Below are 24745 nucleotides of genomic sequence, written 5' to 3'. Positions count from 1 at the left end.
AAGTATTGTTCAATAGTGCTAAGCATATCTATGTAGTTGTGAAACAGATTAAATCTACAGATTCACCCTCAATGATCTCTTTTTCAGTATCCCACTTTCTTTTGATGGCATTCTAGCCATCCAGATTAAAAATCTCAGAACCGACCGCTGACTATTGCTGTCCCCACTTATCAACGCTCATCACTTCCACCATAAGCTATCTGGTTGGAGTCAGCCTCCATAATGACTTTCATCTCGTCACCCCCTTTCTAATCCTTTTTATGCCATCCTAGTCTAAATCCTTATTATTTCTTACCTGGACAATTGCAAGAGTTTCCTAAGTGATTTTCCTGTCTTAACGATCTCTCTGTTCCTTACCTTACATGTTTGTGTGTGTTGCTGGGGAGCCTCACAAATCCTTCTCTCTCTCTCTCTCTCTCTGGCTCCAGGGGTTTCAACTCAGAGCCTCATGCTTGTTAGGCAGGTACTCTACAAATTGAGCCACTCTACCAGTCCCTCCAAAATTCTCATAATCTTCTTTATAAATGTTTTTGATCATAGTATTTCTTTGTTCAAAAACCCTTCCATAAAATCAAGTGTAGTAAAGTACTTCTGTAATTCCAGTACTCAGAAGCCTGAGGCAGGAGGCTTGAGAGTTCAAGATCAGCCTAGGCTACATAGCGAGAGCCTAACTCAAAAAAACAAGGACTAGGGGTATAACTCAGTGCACACGGCCTGGACTTGATCCCCAGCACTGTAAATCAGTAATCACAACAAAACCCTTTAATGACTCCTACAAAATAAAATATAATGTCCTTAGCCTAGCATGAAAGTTTCTGTCTGCATGATATGAAATTTTAACCCTACCTCTAGTAAGCATGGTTGACTTCAGGAAATTGACAAAAAAAAAGTCCTTGTTGACATACAAAGCAGAGAATGCATGTCCATCAAGACTTTGCCATTACACCACCATGACACTGCTCTGATTAGTGCCCTCATTTCAAAGAATGCCTTTTCTAGCCCCAAACAATGGATGTGTGAAATCACAGAACTGAAAACAAAATGTTCATGATTCCTGCATGTCTATATTCCTTTTCTTTTGAAAATAATGAAATATAATTCCTTTAGGAAATGACAGATACAAAGAACTAGAAAAATTTTCCAATCTGTTCTCTCGTCACCCTCAGCCAAACCACCATCATCTCTCAGCCGGGACTATTGCAGGAGCTACGTCCATGGTTCTCCTTACTTCTGTCCTATTACTTCCCTAATCCCTCCTTCACACAGCAACCAGAAATCTTGTTTCTGAAATATAAAGCATATCATGATACGTCCCTGGTTAAAACCCTCTTATGGCTTCCAAGTTCTCTTACAATAAAATCCAAATATCTTGAAGGTTCTTCCTGATCTAGTCTATTCTACCTCTCTGACCTTGTCTTCAACTACCCTCCTGTCATTGCTTACTCAACTTCAGCCATACAAATCTTTTTTGCTCTGAGAACCTGCTTAACTCTTCCTACTTCTGGGCCTTTGCATTTTCTGTTACTCTCACTTGCATTATGTCTTTTCTAGATTAATGGTGAATGGTTCCTTCCTATCTTTCAGGTCTCACCTCATATATCCCTCCTCAGAAATGACTTCTTTGACCATATTCACAGTAGGCCTTTAGTCACTCCCCACCAATCAACTTATTTCATAGTGTGTATTATCTGAAATGACTTACCGTTGGTTCATTTTCTATCTCCACACCACCAGCAGCTCCATGACAACAAGAGTTTGTTTTCCTTTGTCACAGCTAATCTCTAGTACATAGACAGCCTTTAGCACATCACAAGCTTAACTATGTGATAAATGAATGAAGAAGCTATATTCAACATTCCCAAAGTAGCCTGTTCTCTCCTTAAATATCTCCAGAGAAATTTTCACCATTTTTCTGACAATGAAGTAATAACTTTTACTTGTCAGAAAGGTCCTACTATCTCACCTAAATCCTTCCTGAAGCAACTGCTGTCTCTCTTGTTACCTGATCTTCAATGGAATCATTAAATTGCCATTTTGCAGTAGTAATAAATTATTAGGCCTCTCAACTCTAGTTCTATCTCTCACAATCTCTAACATTTTTTCTTTGTTTTTCTTGTCAGAGTTTTCTGTCTTAAGCTTTTTTCATGAAGCTCAATATTCACAGGAAGATTCCTGCTTGAAATAATGGCCACATAAGAAATAACCCACCTAGAAGTACCTTAAAAAGAGCAGTCTTTACATCTCCCCTCCCCCACACTTCTCTCTTAATTTGTCTGTGGGTTCCATATGTATTAGCCTTTTGCAAAAGTACTTGGAGCTTCCCAGGAATCTGAGAAGAACGTTTGAAAGAGCTAAAGGTTGTGGATCCTAGACGTGCTCCCCAGTATTGCTGACACACCTGTGTTTTGGCCCTTCCACCCAAAGCAGGTTACAGGAACAAGGTCTGAAATTCCAATGACCCAGAGGAAGACTGAATTGATGATACTTAAAGCACACTTTCTGAGAAGTTGCTAGGAATCACAATGTGAGCTTAGGGACTAAATCTCCAAGTTGAGGCAGGGAGAAAGTAACTAGAACTGAGGATCCCACAAACTGCACTAGCCAAGGCTATGACTAAATTTAGTTGTGTTACACAGTGGTTAGAATGACAGGCTCTGGAGTCAGTGACACGTCTGTCTAAACCCTGGCTCTGCCACTTACTCACTATGTAAACCTGGACATGTTACATTACCTCTCCAAGCTCTGGGCACTTCACACATAAATGAGAGCAACAATAAGACTGCATCCCTCAGAGGGCTGTGAGAATTACAAGACTTCATTCATTAGAACTTTTTTTTAGGGTAATAGGAATCGTTTAAAATATTTTAGTTGCTAATTGTGCATTCTGTTCTCTAAATTCATTCATTGACACTTTATTCTTTAACTCCTTAAACTTTTTAAAAAGTAAAGTACATAAACTATTGGGAAACCTTGTCTTGGTTGAACCAAAGGAGAAAGAACTTTTTCATTCATGAGTTGGGACAGCTAGGGGGTCCAGCACACATTGAGGCACAGGAGAGATAATGGCAGCAGCCACCAGGCTTGCAGAGCCTCAGGCCACAGAAACTTGGGGATGGAAAACAGCAGCCAGAGTGCTCACCACAGCAGGTGCTCACAAGTGCCTAGGTGAATGCAGACAGATGTGTATACAAATGTCAGTTTCAGAACATGATCAGGATGAACAGAAGTCATGATGAGCCAACAATAAGCCATCATCTCCTACCATGTGCTGACCAATTTTCTCAGAGTCTAAAAGTAAATGGCAATCCTCCTGGGAATTAAGAGGAAGACAAGAAGGCAAATATCCTAGCCTAGTGAGTAAGAGCGAGACCAAAAGATGGATATGACTTTTATTATCGAGAGATAACAGTACTTCCCGAACACTATGAGATGAATCTTAATTTACTCTGCAAGAGTTACAACTGACACTTGTAAGATCTCATAAAGTGATACACAGGATGTAGAGAGGGAGGTTAGGTCCATGTCAGCATAAGGGAGTAAGGAAGAATATCACAAGAAGTGTTAAGGAGATTTGTAAGGACAAAAAGTAGTCAAGACAGCCAAATGGAGATGCTTGAGGTAGGGAAGAAAAGTACTCTAAGGTTCCACTCTTGTTCAGGAAAGTAAGTAAGATATGTAATGACTGATTAAGAGACTAAACATGGAGCTTACATATAAGAGAAGAAACAATGATAATGATGAAGAAAGAGAAATAATAAGAATGTCTGGTAAGTTGGTAATATAAAATAAGATAGATGGATACATCTGAAATCAGTTATCACAAATACATGAATGAATATAATTCCTGTATTAAAGTATGGGCTCTCAGACTGGGTTAAAAATAAAAACTTTAATTCACAGCCACGCATAAATCAAAATGAAAGCAGAAATCCTGAGAAAACCTACTCCTTTTCTATACTCTCACACTTCTGACACAAGATATATGGGTTTTTCCACACTCCTCAATTCTCCAGCTCTCCAAAAGCCATCTAGGTGACTTATAATTTGATTGAATTCCCACACTATCTAAATGGACTTAGCATCAGATCCCATAAGTTGAGGACTCAATCCCACAAGCCTCTTCCCACTTCAGGTGCCAATTCCAAGTTTGGGGCTCTGGTATTTCTCACCCACCACCTGTGAGTCAAGCGTTCCCCCAGCCCTCTGTATGGGTTTGATAATTTGCTAAAGTGGCTCATAGAACTCGGGGAAACACTTTACATTTACTGGTTCATGCTGAAGGCCAGATTCAAGAACAGTTAGACAAAAGAAAAGTACAGAGCAAGGTAGGTAATCATGGGGGGCCCCTCTATGCCCTTTCTGGGAACCAACCTCCTAGAACATCCACATAATCAGGCACCCAGAAGTTCATTAGGTATTACTGCCATAAAGAAGGATAAAATTATGTTTCTTTCAGGAAAATGAGGAACTGGAAGTCACCATGTTAAGTGAAATAAGCAAGACTGAGAAAGACAAATATCTCATGTTCTCTCTTATATGCAGAATCTAGATCTAAAAAGAAACAAAAAACAAAAACAATGACATGAGTATAAAAACAGGAGTGGGAAACTGTTTGGAAGTGGTAACCAGCAGGAGGGGGAAGGATGAAAGGAGATGGTAAAAGGCAGGAGTGAATATGATCAAAGTAATTCATACTTCTGCATGTATGAAAATAGAATAACAAAACCCATTAAAATTGTTTTAAAAAGTGGGGAGGTAGAATAAGAAAGAGTAATAGAGGGTATGAATTCAATCAAAGTACATTATATGCATGTATGGAAATATAATGAAATCCCTTTGCACCATTAATATATGCTAATAAAAAAGAAAAATGTTATTGTTCAAAAGTTTTAGAGTTTAATCTCTAGGCATCCTTTCAGAGGTTATTGGGTGGGGTAAAACTTCTTACCCTTTAATCACTTGGTTTTTCTGGTGAGAAATCTCATCCTAAATGTATCGAGGGTTGCCACCCAAGTCACCTCATTATCATAAACTCAAATGTGATCAAAAGGGGCTCAAAGTTACTGTTACTCAGAAAATGCGAAGGGTCTTAAAAATTCTGTGCCAGGAAGCTAAGCACAGTGATACATGCCTAAAATCCCAGCCACTGGGGAGAAAGAGGCAGGAGGATTGTGAGTTTGAGGCCAACCTTAGGCAAAGTAATCTTCAAGACCCTATCTCAAAAACCAAAGTACAAACAAAAGGGCTGGGGTCACAGCTCAAGTGATAGAGCACTTGCTTAGCATGCATGAGGCCTTGTGTTCAATCTCCAGTATCATAAAAAGACTCTGTGCTCAAAACCTGGGTAAAAGACTGAGTATATTTTTATTATGCTAAAAATATGAAAAATGCCAAGCAAATGATCATTATAGAAAGAAGATCAAATGCTTAAATATAGATTTTTCAAGGCTAAAAACTTTAAATGGGACAGAGAAGGATATTTCACATTAATAAAAGTTCAAATTGTTAAGTTAGGGTCATTGTAAGACTTTCATGCATTAACTCACAGCTTCAGAATGTATAAAGGAGAATAAGAAGGAACTAGAAGGCAAAACTGAAAAGTGTGTGACCATTAGGACAGACTTTAACATAATTCTCTAAGAAATTCATATATTAAGTAGGTTAAAATGCAAAATAGCAGTGTGAATTCATATTTCACTTATGATAGATACAGATGGTTAGATTTACAAATGTTTACAGATATGCAGATGTTCACAGATATGTGCACTCCTAACCCTGCCTTATGAGAGGGCCTGGACCCAACTCCACCCCCATGGCAATGAGCACACCTAATGCCTACATCTTGGTTTCTAATACCATTCTCCTTAAAGAAAGGGCTGATTCTAGGACCAGGGAAGGAAATGCCTAGATAGCCTGGATCATCTTGTAGAAAGTATGGAAGTAGAAAAGAAAAAAAAAAAAGGCAACACAGAAAACCCACAATGGTAGAAGTATATCAAAGTGACCCAGGAGCCAATGGAAAGAGTTCCCAAAAGCTAAATCTGGAACAATTTGAGCAAGAAAATAAATAAAACAATAATGAAGTGTCATCCATGATTTCTTACTGATGTAAATAAAATATTAAATAAATAAATGCAGGTTGGCGGGGTGGCTCAGGTCCTAGAATGTTGGCCTAGTGATTGGGAGGTCAAGAGTCTGAGACCTATGACATTTAATGGGAAACAAAACAAAACAAATAAATGGAGAATAGACAAATCTCCCATGTAGAAGCATTCCAAATTAGTTACTTATGATATTTCACCTTCAAGGAAGTAAAGGACAGCCCCTCACACCTTAAGCGTAGGCCGTGCATAAGGATTACTTTGCAAAAATCTTAGGAAAGTGGGAGGTAACCTAATGGTTGACTACAAATACCACTGACATCAGTACCTCAAGTTCTACATCAACTGTGATAAGTCACATTGACAGTATGTACTCTTAATATGATAAAAGTGGTGCTTTACCTCTGTGGTCTTCTACTAACAAAACCCATAACTCCAGTATAATCACAAGAAAAACATTAGACAATTGCCAGTCGAGGGACATTGTACAAAATACCTGATCACTATGTCTAAAACCTGTCAAGGTCATCAAAAACAAGGAAGGTTTGAGAAAGTATTGCAACTAAATGTAATGTGATACCCTAGATTGGATCCTAAAACACAAAAGGAATATTTGTTGGGAGCCATGAGCCTCAATCTGACAAGGTTGTTGTGGCTCAGCAGGATCCTGACAAGGTCAGAGACTGCAAGTACACCATGTCTCTCACTGAGGTTTTGAGGGGACATGGAGTGGCTCCCTTTGTCTGGAGAAAAGAAACATTAACCTGAAGGTATTTGTTTATGAAAGGTTAGGAACAGGTGACATGTCCTTAGCAACCAGGCCCGGTTTTTGTATATGTGAAACCAGGCAAAACTAGGTGAAAACAGGGAGGTCTGGATTTCGTTAGTGAAACTAGGAGGGTCCAGGTTTCATTTATGAAACCTAGGAGATTGGAACAAGAACATTGTTTTTCAAGTAGAGGGCATTGTTTCCCAGGCATAGAAACTCCCCTTGCATTGTATAACTTCTTACTTTGTACTGCTTATAAGCCTGATGCAAAAATAAAAAATTTGCCAGTTTGGTCATCAGCCTTCTGGCCCTCTCAATATGTGTCTTTTCTGTTTATTCCTTCCCTGAGCCCTTGCGGGTCAAGGACCTCTGCAATCCTGGCAAGTGGTGCCCCGAACAGGGACCTGGACAGAGGCTTAAGGTAAGGAAGGCTCCAGTGGCACATCATATGTTTTAGATTTAGTTTGAGGTTACAGAGCAACATCGAGAGAGATGGGGCAACGAAAAAGTAAAGAGTGGGCTCTCTTTACAGAAATTTTGTGTTTAATGTTGCGTGGTTAAGGATGTAAACTGTCTAAATGTCAGCCTGAACGTTTTTTGTCTTATGTCTAAGAGTACACTAGAAATTAATACAATTGTTTTGTGTTTCATTGTGTAAGTTTTGTGTATGTCTATTGTATGATATAATTTATTAGAGACAAAAAAAATCTAATAGCTATGATAACAGTCTTATTAAAAACTGAGACTGACTCAAAACACTATTCCTAAAATTGACTCTTACTTCAGCTATCAATCCACCCAAAATGAGTCCTAAAAGAACAGAATGGGACAATTCTCAATCTACTCCTAAAAGTTTTAAAAAATAACTTATCAATGTACTAGTGGCCACTTAGTTAATTTTTACATGTTCTTGAGCTCTTGAATCTATGTATGCTTAAATTTACATTTATGGCATGCCTAATTTAAAACTTTTTAAACATATGCATATATTTAAACATTTTTAGGATGATTCTTATTATAGAATTAATGTAAAGAAATACAAGGCTTCTGTTCTCTTGTCTCCCTCATCTGTTCTGCTGCTACTTTTAAGAAAAATCAGTATTTTAAAGGTTATGTCAATCATGTCAAACTAAATTATAGGCATTATTTTGTGGACAGTAATCTTAGTCTGTTTCATTTCATCACAAGTAATTTACATTCAGTTCCTTTATAATTAGATCTATTAACAAATGGTGTCTTTATAGGTTACTTATTGTATAAAAACAGTTTAAAATTGCCTTTCTATATGGGTCTATATAACAAAAATAAGGCTAATTGGAAAAACAATTTTATTTAAATTTAAATTAAAAATTCTTATGAAAGTTACAGCCCTCATCTTGTTGGACAAGCCCTAACCAAGACTTATTAGATTGGCACTACCCAGAGGCCACCTTTTTTCAATATGTTGATGACTTTCTTCTGTGCAGAGCCATGGAGCCCCTCATCTGCAAGGTGACTGAGTCCCTTTTAAACTTTCTGGCCTTCCAGGGATACAGAATCTCTAAGGAAAAAGCTCAACTATGCCTCTTGAGTCATCTACCTAGGTGTGGTCTTAAAGGGAAAAGCTCACTCCCTGAGTCATGAGTGAATCCACCCAATCCTCCATTCCCACTCCCCCATACCATAAAGCAGCTTAGAGCTTTCTTGGGAGTTATAGGATTTTGCAGAATCTGGATCTCTAGATATGCAGCCCTTGCCAGACCATTTTTTATGCTCCTGCTAATACTCCTATTTGGGCCTTGTATAATAAATGATCTCTCCAGATTCATATCTCAACAGGTCCAATGAATCAAACTCCAGCTCTTGGTCAAGAAATACCTCTGCCTACACATAAGCCCTCCATCCCATTCTATTGGGGGCCCCTGGAGACTACACAGGTCAACCCCTGAGACAAGTACCCCGTCCCCTATCCCCTCGTTGCCCCATTGTCAGCACAAAGCAGCTAGATGAGTCATTGCCCCTCTCCCCAACAGCAATTGGGTGCTTGTCTCAGAGGGGGGATTTGTTGGGTCTGGAGACCTAAGGCAGATGAATGGGTATCCCATCCCCCCGGAGAGCCATATCATTCCTGAATCCTGAGGAGTTATAGCCCTGCATTCCTGCACCCTGAGAGGGAGTTATAAACTGCATTTCTGCGTCCTAAAGGTAGAGGGTTTGATAGATCTGCCACAGGGCTGATGAGCAAAGTGCCCTCTAGATTGTTTCCCCTCCCCCAATAAAGGTACAAACCAAACTAGTTCACCTAAGACAACCCATGAATCCACAGTCAATGAGAAAAACCCACCTAACTCAGAGCTGGGACGTCCATAAAAACCCCAATCTTCACCTAAGCAGGGAGCTACCAATTTCAAGGCTCCACTACTCTTTCCTAGCTGTAGCCTTTCCTTTCTCTCTTATAAATCCTACTTCATTTACAAAAAAAAAAACAAAAAACAAAAAACAGGCATCATTAAGGTGTCAAGCATCTTTCCAATGGATATGCATTACCTCTAAACCTTACAATGATTCTCTATCCAAAATAGCAAACTGCCCATATCCACCCAGGGGAAGTAGCAAATAGAATGCTGGGTACATTACAAGGATTTAATCCCTTTAACATTTTAAGACACTCTTTCTGGATATTGATGGGGATCTTTATTTGTTTACTCATTGTATTCTGTTTGTTCCCAGTCTTCTGCAGGTTTGGAATTCCCAGATCTTCCAGCTCAGAGTGGAGTTCCACCAGGTCCTCTTAAAATATAAGAAAGAGGGAGATGTTGGGAGCCATGAGCCTCAATCTGACAAGGTCATTACAGCTTAGCAGGATCCTGACAAGGTCAGAGACTGCAAGTGCACCTTGTCTCTCACTGAGGTTTTGAGGGGACATGGAGTGGCTCCCTTTGTCTGGAGAAAAGAAACATTAACCTGAAGGTATTTGTTTATGAAAGGTTAGGAACAGGTGACATGTCCTTAGCAACCAGGCCCGGTTTTTGTGTATGTGAAACTAGGCAAAACTAGGTGAAAACAGGGAGGTCTGGATTTCGTTAGTGAAACTAGGAGGGTCCAGGTTTCATTTATGAAACCTAGGAGACTGGAGCAAGAATATTGTTTTTCAAGTAGAGGGCATTGTTTCCCAGGCATAGAAACTCCCCTTGCATTGTATAACTTCTTACTTTGTACTGCTTATAAGCCTGATGCAAAAATAAAAAATTTGCCAGTTTAGTCATCAGCCTTCTGGCCCTCTCAATATGTGTCTTTTCTGTTTATTCCTTCCCTGAGCCCTTTCGGGTCAAGGACCTCTGCAATCCCGGCAAACATTTGCATAGAAATTTAGTAAATATGGCCAGGCATGGTGAGGCACACATGTAATCCCAGTTAGAGAGTGGCAGGATCATGGTTCAAGGCCAGCCCTGGCAAAAAAAAAGTTAGCTCAAGACCCCATAGCAACAAAAAACAAGCCAGGAATGGTGGTATACAACTGTAGTCTCAACTCCACAAGAAATCATAGGTAGGACAATCACTGTCTGAGGCTGGCCCTGAGAAAAAACAAGAGACTCTAACTGAAAAAAATAACTAAAAGCAAAAAAGTTCTGGCGGCATGGCTCAAGTGGTAGAGCACCTGCTTAGCAAGCGCATGGCCCCAAGTTTAATCCCTGGTGTGCCAAAAAGAAAAAGAAAACTAAATAAATACGAATAACCTGTGGAACTTTGTTAATAATAATGTATTGTTATTGGTTAGTTTATTGTAATAAATGTATCATGTTAACATCAAATGATAGCAGGTAATAATGAACGTAGGGTATATGAGTGCTCTCTAAACAATCTTCCCATTTTTTGTATAAATCTAAAACTGTTCTAAGAATAAAATCTATTTTAAAAAGAAAAGGAATAATCAAAATTTACACATAATACATATAAGAACAAAAAGTTAATAATACATTTAAGATGCTTGATCCAGAACCTTCGTTTCTAGTAGTACAGAAGACTATCAACTTAAGCAACTCTCATTGAAAGCATCTAAAAGGCTGGTGGAGTGGCCCAAGTGGTAGAGTGCCTGCCTAGCAAGTATGAGGCCCTAGTAAGTGTGAGTTCAGACCCCAGTGCTGCCAAAACAGAGCAAAACAAAAAAGAAAACATCTCAAATTCTGGATGAAATATTCATAAACATTTCTACAATGAATTCAATGAATTAAGAATATTCTGGGGTCAAATAAATAATTAAATAAGTGAAAGCAGTAATCTGAAGAAGGTAAGTTGAATATACAACCAACTTTTGGCCTAAAGTCATTTGCTAAACTTAGAAAAACCTGAGTTGTTTTTTTGTCAGGACTTAATGGTTATTGAGAAAGGTTTTAAAGCCAAGGCCTTCCTAAGGTGGAAGGTCTAGTAAGGGAGCTCTCCTTCCTTTCTAAAGCCAGGGCTACCAAAGGATTACACCCTAAGTGTAAAAGTAAACTAGAAACAAAAATTAATCCCCCTCTTCACACTGAAAGAAAAGTTTCCTGTCTGAAATCACACAAATGGATGTTTTTCCCGGACAAGTCCATGGATTTATTGTCTGAATTCGCACTCTTCAGCTAGTCCAACAAACCCAAAGTCAAAAAATTTAAAGTATCTCTGAGTTGAAACTGATCTATCTCAGGTGCCTGGGAGAAACAAGTCATTTTATGGAAGACTCACTTTTAATAAGGCCTCAAAGAATTCTCTTATTTTTCCAAGAAAAATAAGCTGTTACAGTTAGACTGTGAAATCTCCCCAAAAGCTCATTTGTTCAAGGCTTGATTCCCAATGCCACAGTGTTCAGAGGTAGGACCTTGAGAGCTCCTAACTGGATCACGAGGGCTCTGACCTCCTCAATGGATTAATCCGCTGACAACTTCATAGCTGAATGGGTCTAGTTGAGGAGGTGGGGCCTAGTTGGAGGAAGCACACCAGTGGGGTGGGCCCTTGAAGAGTAGTTTGTCCCCAAATCCTGCCTCTTCTTCCAAGTCACCATGAGCTGAGCAGCTCTGCTCCAGGATGAATTCTCCACCTCAGGCCAACAGTGATGGGACCAAGTGACCATGGACTGAAATCTCTGAAACCATGAGCCAAATATCTTTTCATCCATTAAGTTGATTTTTCTTAGAAAGCTAACACATAGCTCACATAAAAAACTCACAAACACATAAGAAAATAAAGTGTCAAGAGTGAGAACTAGAAAGAAAAAAACAGAATGAGAAACTGACTTATAAAGAGTTTAGGTATTTGAATTATCTGATACAGAATTTGAAATAAACAAAAAATCAAAGAGAAAGTTGCTACTTTCAAAGGAAAGATTATTATACTTACAGCTAACATTTTTTAGGCTTAGGGTTTTTGTTTTTTGTTTTGGTGGGCATGGGGTTTGAATTCAGGGCCTTACACTTGCTAGGCCAGGCATCCTCTACCACTTGGGCCACTCACCAGCCCTTACAGCTAACATTTTAATAGGAATGATGAAAATCATTAAACAGTAGCATAATAGCTCTAAAATGCTCAAATAGAACAACTACAAATCTACAGTTGTAAATTCAGTGAAACTATCTTTCAAAAACAGGAATGAAATGAAAACATTTTCAAAGAAAACTGTCACCAATGTTTGCTACAGAAATTCTAAAGGATGTCCTTCAGGTAGAAGGAAAATGATCTTTTTAGAGAAAAAATAAAATAATTAATACAGTAAGTGGTAAATATGTGGGTGGACCTAAAAAAAGCAATGAAACAATGATATAGTGTTGTTCAGCTTAAATAAAACAGGATAGAACTAAAGTGCCTACTAATAAAACCATATAAACTGGGCAGCAGATTAATGGAATTAAAAGTTTTCTACATTCTTATTGTCAGGAGTGTAGTAAAGATGATAATTAATTTTGGACTTTGAAAACTTGAATATGGATAATAATTTCAGCAATAAACACTAAAAGAATAGAGTATATAACTTCCAAATTACTAGAGGGAAATCAGAAATGAAAAAATAATCAATTCAAAATAAGGTAAAATAAGAAAATACATGGGCCAGGGAAGACAGCACTAATAAAAATTACACACACAAAAAGTTGGGCAGAAATCCAATATGTCTGTGATCACAACAGATATAAAGGATTAAGTAGTCCCACTTAAAGCAAAAATAGAGTGATTAGCTTTGCGCGCGCAGAGCCAGGGAGAAAATACTGCTGGTTTAAATGCCAAGTTCACGAACTTGCCAAAATGGCTGGCTTCCTTTTTAATGATGAAGAAATGGAAACACAGATGGGTTAAATAATTTACTCAGGATAATACAACCAGAGCTGAGACTTGAACCCAGGGAGCCTGGTTCTAGTATCATGCCCTAAGTTATATTTTATCATCATCATTCTGCTAGATGTGAGACCAGAGCTTGCTCTTTGCCAGCAACTTCTGCTCCTCAAACAACCTAAGAAAGCTCTTCACTATGGAGTTCTTTATTAATGACTTCTTTTCCTCACTCAGGTTTCAGTCATGGAAAACCATCCGAGAAGTGGCTGGAGATGAACATTTGAGGAGGAACTAAGGTTTTCTACTGACTGAGACATCTTGTAAGCTAACCCTTGAGCATCCTTCCAAGGATGACATTTGACTGACATTCTGTCTACAAACTCGAGAGAGACCCTTGACTAGAATCACCTGTTCACTGTTCAGATGCTTCTGAATTTCTGACTCACAGAAGTGATCATCTCCCCAGAGGCCCACAGAAATTGTGAAATAATAAAAGTGTTGTTTGAAGTAAAAAAAAAAAATAGAGTGATTAAAAGTCAGTCTACCTTTGGAGGTTTACAATAAAGACATAAGAACACAGAAAGTTCGGAAGTAAAAGAATGAGAAAAGATATACCAGCTCAATACCAATAACAAAAACTGGGCTTGGTAAAATAGACTTTAAGTTCAAAAGCCTTACCAGAGATAGAAAGATCAATTCATTAAGAGGGTTTAACAACTCTAAACATAATTTTCAACATGGTATAATGGAAATATCTAGAAAATACTCAGTTGCAAAGTGTGCATTCTCTTAGAATTAAAAAGTACTTAGAACTGAATAACACAACTATACCACATATGTGATGGAGCTAAAGCAGTTCTATAAAAACATTTTTAACCACAAGTGCTTTTCTATCAAGAGAAGATGGTCATGACAGTGTGCTGGAGCCTCCTTCCAAAATGGCAGTTGGCTTCCCCTGGAGCAAGGGGTCCAAGAGGGAGGAGAAAATGCTGTATAACTTAAGAAGTTAGAAAGGAAAAGCTAACAAAGCCACAGAGGTTAACTAAAAAGAAGGAAATAATGAAGACAAAAATCAGAAAATGACACTTTACATAACTTTCTGTGTGTCACACAATGTTCTAAATTCTTAACATTTATTAACCTAAGAGAATCATGCCACAGACAAAATCAACACAACCAAAGTTTTATTTTTAGGAAAAAATCTGTTAAAATTTACAAATCTATGGCACTATTGATCAAGAGTAATAGGTACAAAAATGAGGAAAGTATGGCTATGGCAGAGATGAAATAAAAAATATAAGTTGTGAATAACTGTATGCCAACAAATTTGAAAACTTGCATCAAATGAACCACTTTCCAAGAAAAAAAAAATAACACACTAAGACTGAGTCAAGAAGAAATTAAAACTCTGATGAACCCTACAACCATTGAGGCATTAAAACAAGAGTTAAAACTCTGCCTACAAATAGCCTATGTCTAGGTGGTTTCAGCAGTAATTTCTGACATACATTTAAAGGAAAACGATATAAACATACATTCACAAATGGATAAATCACCCTCCCCCACAACTAATTTTCTGAAGCTAGAAAGTTCTGGTAACCAAAACTTGACAAGGCCTTTGACAAAGGAAAATACAGGTCATTCTCACTCAATAGATAAATAATACTAATAAAAGTGTTAGAAAACTGAATCCAATAGTTTGTAAAATAATAATATCATGCTAAGAGTGTTATAAGATGACATCTAAAATCTCTAGGAAAGATTTCCCCACCGACCTAAGGCCCCACTAACGAATTGATTTTTTACTTTCTTTATTCTTTGACTATAAAAGTTGGTGTCACTTCTTCCACTGCAGCATATCTCATTCTGTGAAATGCTCTTGAATCTATGTTCCCAGACCTTGGTCACTTGTATTTGGTTCAGAATAAACTATTCTTATTTCCTTTTTAAAAATGACAATACTTAGGTGGACATGGTGGTACATGCCTGCAATCCCAGTACTTGGAGGCTGAAGAAGGAGGATCACAATTCAAGGCCAGCCTGGGCTACATAGTGAGACTCTGTCTCATAACAAAATAAAACATAAATAACAATACCTTATGATCAAGTTGAATGTATCCTAGGAATGCAAGCTTGGTTTAACATCAAGAAAATCAACTCATCTTTGCATATTAAAGAAAAATTACATGCTTATCCACTACATGGATAAACTGCGCATGACAAAATTTAACATCAATTCATTAAAGATCTCTTATAAAACTAGGCATAAATGTGAACTTTCTTACTTTGAAAAACTCTACAAAAACTCTTACATTAGTTATCCATTTATGCAAAACAAATTACCTCAAATCTTAATAGTTTAACCCAATAATAACATATATGTTTGCCCCCAGTTCTGTGGCTAGGAATTAGGGCAGCTAAGCTGGGTGGTTTCTGGCTCAGGGTTTCTCACGAGATGATAATTTTTTTTTTTTTTTTAGAGGTCAGAAAGATTTTATTTGTAGGGAAGAGAAGAGAAAGACTGCATAGTAGGGAATGCAGAGGGACCCGGAAACCAGTGATCCATGAGATGATAATTAAGAATCTGAGCAAAGGGCACCAATGGTTCAAGCTACTTGGAAGGCTGAGATCAGGAGGATCAAGGCCAACCTGGGCAAATAGTTCATGAGACTCCATCTCCAAAATAACCAGAGGAATATGGACCAGAGGGATGGCTCAAGTGGTAGGGTGTCTGCTTTGCAAGTGTGAACCCCTAAGTTCAAATCCCAGACCCACTAAAAATCAATCAGTAAATAAAAAAAATATGCTGGCCAGTACTGCAGTCAGTTGAAGGCTTGACAGGGCTGGAAGATCCTTTTCAAGGTGGCTCACTCACAGTGCTGGTACATTAATGCTGGCTGCTGGCAAGAGGCCTCCTTGCTGTACTGACATTTCCATGGGGCTGTCTGAGTATCCTCCTGAGACAGGAGTTGACCTCCCTCAGAGTAAGAATCCAAGAAAGGACAAGGTGGACACAGCAATATCTTTTATAACCTACCCTCAGAAGTCACAGGCCGTCATTTCCATAATATCCCATCACACAGGTTAGCCTTATTCTGGTTTAGGTGTGAGTATCATTAAGCAAAGACCATCTGGAGCCACTTTGGAGGCTGGGGATCATAGTGTTGGATCAAATGTCCTATTTCATGGTGAAATATTAAATTCTAACCTTTAACTTTGTGAACAAAACCGAAGTACCACTATTACTACTTCTATCCAACACAGAACTAGAGGTCTTAACTGACACACCGAAACATGAAAAACGCAATAAGGAACAAATAACCAGTATTTTCTGACCACATGTATAAATACAGAAAATGCAAAAGAAGATACCACAAATATGAGAATTGAGGTGAATAATATTTCTGGATGCAAAACCAATATCAAAACCTTGCCCCAACAACAGTTACAAACCACAATTTAAAAAATGCCGTAATTTACAGTACCATAAAATATGAAGAACATAGGAGTATAAACCTAACACAATACATCTAAGGCCTTGATAGAGAATATTATAATGTTTTTCAGTTTTATAATGATCTCTATCAAGGTCTTAGATGCTAACATTTCCTTGTTCTTATAGGAAAGTGTCAAAAGGATATTTTCACACAGTAATCAAGACTTACTGCCCTTTGTCACAGAGTCCTTAAATAATTTGTTGTTTGAAGTGCCAAGGGATCTCCATTGTCCAGTAATGAGATGAGGAGTAACAATCAAGTTCCTCTTTGTACAGGTAATAACAACGACATCATGACATATTACCTGGCTGGCAGGGACTGTAAGGCCATCAATTATAAGAAATGCTATGTTGGATTCCTATGGCTGCAGTAACAAATAATCACGAACATGGTGGCTTAAAACAACACGTATTTATTCTTTTACAGTTCTGGAGCTCAGTTTCAATGAACCAAATTAAAGCATTAGCAGAGCCGCAATCCCCACCCCCCTTCAGGTTCTAGGGGAGAATGTTTCCTTGCCTTGCCAGTTTCTACAGCTGTAATCCCTGGCACACAGTCCTGTCCCCCATCTTCAAATTCAGTGGTATTACATCTCCAGATTTCTCTCTGCTTCCATTGTCACATCACTTTCTGCCTCTGCAGTCAAACTTGCCTTTGTTTCTAAGGACAATTTCACATTTGATAGGTTGAAAAAGAGTTAAATGTAAATGAAGATGTAGAGGAAAGTTGGAAGTGGTGGCTCATGCCTGTAATTCTAGCACTCAGGAGGCAGAAGCAGGAGGACGGCAAGTTTGAGGCCAGAATGGGTTACATATTAAGACCCTGTCTCAAAAAACAAAACAAAAAACCAAGAAAACAAAAAGTGAAGGAACAAGAACTCTCATATAACCTGTGGGAAAATTAACTGGTGTGAACACTTTGGAAAAAAATTCAGCTGAATCTGGTAAAGTTCAGCACATTTTGGGGTCCAAGAATTCCATTTCTAGTTGTGTTTTCTATAGGAATTCTGATGCATGAGTTCCAGAGACAAGACTAGTTGGGTAAAAGAAAACCAAAATAGTCACCAAAAGACATATACATAAGTTCACAGAAGGAATGTGAACTACTGTGCATGTGAATGTGAGCTACTGTGCAGCATGCACAGCAGGAAGAAGCTAAGGTATAGGTAATATATGAGTAAGTGTCTAAAGAAGAAAGAAAGGAAGATGCAGCACTATATAAGACAAAGGTTGCATTTGTATACATTTTGCAAACATGCAAAACTGTGCTCTATATTGGCTATAAATACATTGGCTATATATGTAAAGTATAATACGTGTGAGAATTTAAGCACCAAATTCAGGATAGTGACACAGTAGTATGGGGAAATAATGACAAAAATAAAATTGGGAGTTAGAATTCCAGGAACTTCAAATATATCTGGAATGTTTTATTTATTTATGTTCTTTTTTTTGGTGATGCTAGTGTTTGAACTCAGGGCTTTGTATTTGCAAAGCAGTGCTCTACCTCTTGAGCCACACTTCCAGTTCATTTTACTCTGATTATTTTGAAGATGGGGAGGGGAGTCTCTTGATCTTTTTGCCAGGACTGGCCTCCAGCCGTGATCCTCTCAATCTCAGCCTCCCAAGTATCTAGGATTACAGGCCTGAGCCACAGGCACCTGGCTTTTATTCCTTTTTTTTTTTTTTTTTTAAAGTTAATCAATGAGCCAGGTGTGGTGGTACACACCAGTAATGCCAGCACTTGGGAGGCAGAGGCAGGAGGATTTTGAATTTGAAACCAGCCTGGGCTACATAATGAGACATTGTCTCAAAAAAAAGAAGACAACAGCACAACAAATTAAGTAAGTACCACAAAATGTTGTATTTGATAGAACTGGGTAATGGGTACAGATGATTGTCTTAGTTCTGAATGATAAATTATATAATATTTTACAATGCTTTTAAATTACCTAAGAATATGTAAAAACCCTGAAAAGACTGATATTTACAGAGGTAATGGGCTGGGTAGCCAAAGCCCTCCCATCCAAACAATGGCACCTGCCTCAGTTAATTTTAGGTGTAAGTCCTTACGAATCTTGAAAGAGATGATAATTTCTAAGTTATATAATGTGTATCAAGGTTCAGAAAAAGATGAAGTACTCTAGTTTATTCCAAGAAGTCTAGCACAGTCCTGCTACCAACACAAAACAGGACATTTTTAAAGCTTACACCAACTCTACTTGTGCTTATAGATAAAACAGCTGAGATTACATGTTAGCAAATCCACCCAGAAATGTAGTAAAACAGTGATAATCATAACTGAGAAAATTTCACGATTTATCCCTGAATAGCTTTAAATTAGGTACCATATTAATTTAACTCATTAAATTAACATAAGACCCATTATCATCTCAATAGATACTCCAAAATAATTTAATAAGATTTAAAAATGTTTTTTTTAAACTCAGCAGAAATATTAAGAAACTTTATCAGCCTCATAAAGGATATTGATTCACAATAAACTTTTCATTTAATACTGCAATACTAGAAACATTTCCACTAAAACAGGATAAGATTAGGGGGCTCACTGTAACTGCTAACATTATATTCAAGCTTAGCCAATGCAACAAAAGCAAAAAAACCTGAGAAATACAAATATTGAAAAGAAAAGGCAATTTGGTGATATTTTAAAATTTGTAAGTTTATATATTCACAAGTTTTAGATGGCTAATTGAACACATGCAGTTTTCCCCTCCTGCTGTAGAAACCTTTTAAGTTGGTGTAGCAGGGAGGAAGATCAGAAGAAAACAGACTAGGCCTGAGTCCTGAGAAAGTAGCGGGGAGGTAGGGATGGCATAGCAAAGAGATAAAACCTGAGAAATCTGAACATGAGGAAGGTCACGTAGCACTGAGGAGGGGAAAAGTCATATAGCACTAGGGTAAAGTAGCCAATAAAATTAAATATAACCATATATGGATTAGACCTTGCATTTTGCTTCTGTAACCTGCTTGCAAGGGTGTATAAGGTGAGACCCCTTTGTTCTTGGGGCTCAGCCTTTGAACACCAGTCTGCTGCATCTGTGCTGGCACAATAAATGTTGCTTCCTGCTAATTGCCTCAAGAGTCAGCTAGCAAACTCCCGCAACAGTGGTAACAAATAAGTAACATACAAATAAATAAAACTTACAGTGGTGAAAATAATAAGGGAGCCCATCAGCAAATTTCAACTGACCTTTTGAACTTAGAGTATAGATAAAGAAAGAGTAATTAATGAAGCCAGGAAAAGAAAGAGACTCTAAATTACAGGTGGACAGTGATACAGCCAAGGGCACTGGTCAGTCAGATAGGCTCCAAGAGAAGCTTCTAACAGGGAAATATCAGGTTGAACAGAGGGGTGAGTGAGAGTGAAGCACACACTTATTATTTTAAAGTCTGTACACAGAACAGCTGATGCATCAGTTTCACTCTTCCTTCTTCTGTCAATCATTGGCAAATTTTCAAAGAGTTCTCCAAATAAACTAAATGGCTCAATGAGAAAAGATCAAGATTCAAATCACAGAACTTTCTATCATCTGACGTCTAAGATTTGACTACCCACGTGACAGGGTCTAAAAAGGGGTAAAATCCAAAATTATGCATCTGAATAAGAGAACAAGGGTTGTTGGCATTAAATGTTTAAACTTATATATGCCATATGTTATGGGTTGAATTGTGCCTCTCCTTCCCCCAAAAAGATGTATGAAAGTCCTAACCTCTGGTATCTCATGTGACTTTACCTGGAGCTAGAGTTGTTGTGATTGTAATTAACCAAGTTAAGATGAAGTCATGCTAAAGTAGAGTAGGCTCTTATTCAAAATAACTAGTGTTCTTATTTTGTTTTATTCAGCCTTATTTTATTCCATCCTATTCTATTTCTATTTTTGAATCAGGGTCTCACTATGTAGCCTAGGTTGGCCTTGATCCTCTTGCCTCAGCCTCCTGAGTGCTAAGATTATGGGCATGAACTACCATACCTGGCTGACTGATGTCCTTATAAGACAGAAATAGCTGCTGGGTATGGTGGCACAGTAACCCTAGCTACTTGGTAGGTGGAGATAGGAGGATCAAAGAGAGAGGCTGACCTGGACAAAAGTTGGCAAGACCCCTGTCTCAAAAACAGGCCAGGTGTGGTAGCACACACCTGTGGTCCCAGCTACTTAGGAGGAGGTAGGACAGCTGCAGTCAAAGCCCAGCCAGGGCAAAGTTAGTCCAAGATCCTATCTGAAAAATAAACTATAAGGTTTGGAGCATGACTCAAGTGGTAAAAAGCATTTGCCAGCAAGCATGAGACCCTGGGTTCAATCCCAAAAAAAGGAAAAAAAGCAAAGAATGAAGGGAAAGAGGGAGGAAAGGAGGAAGGGAGGGAGGGAGAGAGGGAGGAAGGAGGAAAAAAGAAAAAAGAAAAGAAACAGACACACAGAAGGGAATGCCATGTGATAGCAGTGGCAGAGACCAGGGCAATCTGTCTACAAGGCACAGAATGCCATGGATTACTAGCAACAGCAGAAGCTAGAGAAAGGTTTGGGACAGATTCTTCTGAGCCCCAAGGAGGACCCAGTCTTGCCAATACTTAGTTTTGGACTTCTGCCTCCTAAACTGTGAGAGAATACATTCTGACATTTTAAGTTTCCCAGGTTGTGGCTATAACAGCCCTAGGAAACTAACAGACCACACAAATTAGTTGTCTATAACCATTTTTCTTCTTCAGTCTTGGCATCTTTCTTCCAATCTTAGCATCCTTGAAATGCCAATGGGAATGGAACAGCAAAGTTTAAAAGAATGGGTCACCAGGATCCTTTAGCCACGGATTAGTCCTTGTCCAGACTTTCCTTACAGAGAGAGGGAATTCTGAATAGAAGTCATTCAGTGGGAAAGAAGATCCTGTTATTCAATAGTAACCTGTCTCAGGCAGGTGCCACTTATTGAAGTTGATGCTTTCCTTTTTGGTTGACTTATGCTCAGCTTTAACCCTTTGCGCCTACTATCATAAGGCTTCTAGATGCTCTAAGTCTTTCTCTCCTTTGTTTCTATTTAAGAAAGCATTTTTGCCATCTCATACATCTCATTTCTACTCTTAGCACTCTTCTCCTTTGGAAGAGAAATTTGGAATATTTGGGAGACACTGATAAAACACATCTCAGGAGAGATACTATTATTCACTCTGCCATTCTCTCTCATCCAAATTCTCAGGGAAGGAAACTGATTGGCTTAGCTGTAGTGAGTCCCCATTTAGTTATAACCTTTTGTGGAGGAAGAGGGAGGCTGTCGTGTGGAGGAAAATCACTGCTGGAGACTCCCTACTAGAGGTAGGACAGCCCCTAAAGGGGGTCATAATGATTAGGGTAGATACTCCAAAAGTGCTCTCCTAACGTTATTACTTATAATGATTCAGTGGATAACCTTGTATGTACATTGATAAACATTATTCCTAACAGTGGAATCAGGCCAGGCCAGGGATCAAATTCAGGGCCTCCTGCATGCTAGACAAGTGCTTTACCACTGAACTCTACCCAGCCCATAATTTAGTATCTCATACAGGACCAGACACATCATAGGGCATTAAGTTTTCACCAATTAAATATACACACAAATTAATATTTCCCTGTTTTGTCAGGAAAAAGTACAAAAAAACCCAAAACTATAAAAGTTATAAATAAAGAATAAACTATCCAGCTCAGTGTCAGGGAATTGATAAAAATTTAGAAGTGTTACCACTAGGGGTACTTGGTATATTGCTTTTTTTAAGCCTCTGCCTTAATTTCCACATTTTGGGGTTTAAAAAAATATTTTAAAGCAAATACCTTCAGAAGATAAACTAGGATGAAAGATTAAGAAATTTGGAGTAGGGTATGGTTGCTCATGTCTATAATCTCTGGAGGCAGAGATGAAAGGATCATAGTTCAAAGGCAGCCTGGGCAAAAAGTTCACAAGACCCCCATATCAGTCAATAAAAAATGTAGACATAGTGGTACACACCTGCCATCCTAGCTATGTGGAAAGTCTAAATAGGAGGATCACGGTGCAGGCTGACTCAGGCATAGACACAAGACCCTATTTGAACAATTAGAACAAAAGCACTGGAGACACGGTTCAAGTGGTAAAGTATCTGCTGAGTTCCACCAAAAAAGAAAAGAAAAGGAATTTAGTTGTAAAATGTTTCAATATATCAGTTGCTAGTATAAAACCCTAAGAGATCTGTAACTGACTCATTTTGAAGTGTGTATAATTCTAACTTATTTAATAATAGAATGTAGCTCATTTTTAGAGGAATAATGCAAGTGGTTCATTGCTACATGGAACCTCTAATTTGAGGGCTCAAAGAAGAAATTCCTCACTCGGAATTTGGAGGTGATTAGAAGATACTAAGAGGGTTACAAAATTGGGAACAAAGACAAAGTGTGGTAGAACTCATAAATTCACTTATAATTCTAGATAGAACTTCTATCTCAGTGAGTCTATTTTTTATTTTCCAGTCTCAAACTGATTGAAGTAGCAATACTTAAATCAAAATTGAAATAAATTTAAAAGTTTCCAATTCCTTTGTTAGACTGAAAATGACCCAAATATTCACCAAAATATGATTATTCACACACTTGAAAATTTATACTGTCCCAATCTTCAAAACAAACAAAAGACACAGATCTTTAGGCCATAATATGGAAAGCTACATAGTATATAATTAAATAATAAAAACAATTGGAAAAATATACTGCTTAATCTCATTTTTGTGAAAAATGCTATATACATATTTATATTTATATGTGCATATTAAAAAAAAACCCTGAAAGACCCCCCCAAACCTAACAGTTGCTGTTCTGTTGGGGAGAAAGGATGGTCATCAAAGGGAATTAGTGTGCTTTATATATTTCTGTCATGTTTAAGATTTTGTAATGAGAATTATTAATTTTGTACAAAACAATAAAATAATTTTTTTCTTTTGTTAGGAAATTCCAAGGGGCTAGGACAGTGCATCAAGGAACTTGTTTTAAATTAGCTCCCTCCTAACTGTCCACTCTGCTCTGCCTCCTACAAGCTTGTCCACCCTCTTGGAAATTTCTGGTCAAGTAAATGGCAAGAATCTGCCCCCTGTAGAAGTCAGGGGGGAATTCACTGCTCCTTCCCTTCCTAGTACTTGACTCTTGGATGAAGAGAGAAAGACCTAAAGTTGTTAGTGTGGGTATCAAAACTGGCCAAGCTCATCTCACACTAAGATTTGGAATCCCAAATGAAGACCTAGTCTGGAAGATTCCAAGTGGACAACAAACTTATCCAAGCGAAATATTGAGGGCAAAACACTTAAATCATCTGACCTAAAAACAATTCTAGGTAATGAATAAGTTCAACGATTCTTTGTTTCCCACTTTAGTTTGCCAGGGTAGATATGAACAGAGAGTTCTGAAGCAGGAAGAAGAAGGACAAAGGAAGAGAACCAAGATGGACTGCCATCTCTATAGAGACACTGAAAAGGATGATGTGATCTGGGTGTGGCAGTGCTGCCTGCACAATCCCAGCTACTTGGGAGGCATAGGGAGAAGGATCACAATCTGAGGCCAGCCCCTGGGCAAAAACATGAGACCCCACCTAAAAAATAACTAAAGCAAAAAAAAAAAAAAGAACTGGAGGTGTGGCTCAAGTGCCTAGCAAGCACAAGACCCTAAGTTCAAACCCCATTACCACCAAAAAAAAAAATGTTTTTTTAAAAAGGTTATGTGGATGCTAAAATAGAAGATGTGGACAATGGAAGTGACCTTGGAACTCTCAGAAAAGCACCTGCTTGTGGCTGAGGTGACCCTTCCTCTCTTGGGCAAACACAAGAGATGGTCACTCAGAGAGGAAGGGGCTTGGGTACCCTCCTGGCTCCACCACTTGAATTTAAGAGGGCTGGGATTTTGAAGTCACTTTTGTCTGCCTCTTGAAATCTCTTCTGTTCTTTGAAACCCAAATTTTACCTTCTTCAGAAAACTTTCCCTACAAAAGCCTATATGATTTGTAAGCAGTTTGTAGCAATTTAATACCTTATTAAATCACATCATTTTATTGTCACCTTACTAGACTATAAATGTCTTTAGGACAGAAAACATGGTT

General features: G+C 38.2%; 1 long non-coding RNA gene across 1 annotated transcript; it reads left to right on the top strand.

Moving 5' to 3' along the window:
• Positions 1–2432: 2432 nt before the first annotated feature.
• LOC141424758 (uncharacterized) lies at positions 2433–13613 on the top strand. Its single transcript, XR_012449655.1, has 3 exons — positions 2433–7291; positions 9580–9724; positions 13378–13613. It is a non-coding gene; the product is annotated as an uncharacterized lncRNA (long non-coding RNA).
• The last annotated feature ends 11132 nt before the right edge of the window (positions 13614–24745 follow it).

The sequence above is a fragment of the Castor canadensis genome, chromosome 7 (genome assembly GCF_047511655.1).
Source record: "Castor canadensis chromosome 7, mCasCan1.hap1v2, whole genome shotgun sequence".
In the NCBI taxonomy this organism is placed as follows: Eukaryota; Metazoa; Chordata; class Mammalia; order Rodentia; family Castoridae; genus Castor; species Castor canadensis.
This window is presented reverse-complemented; position numbering and strand designations above follow the sequence as displayed.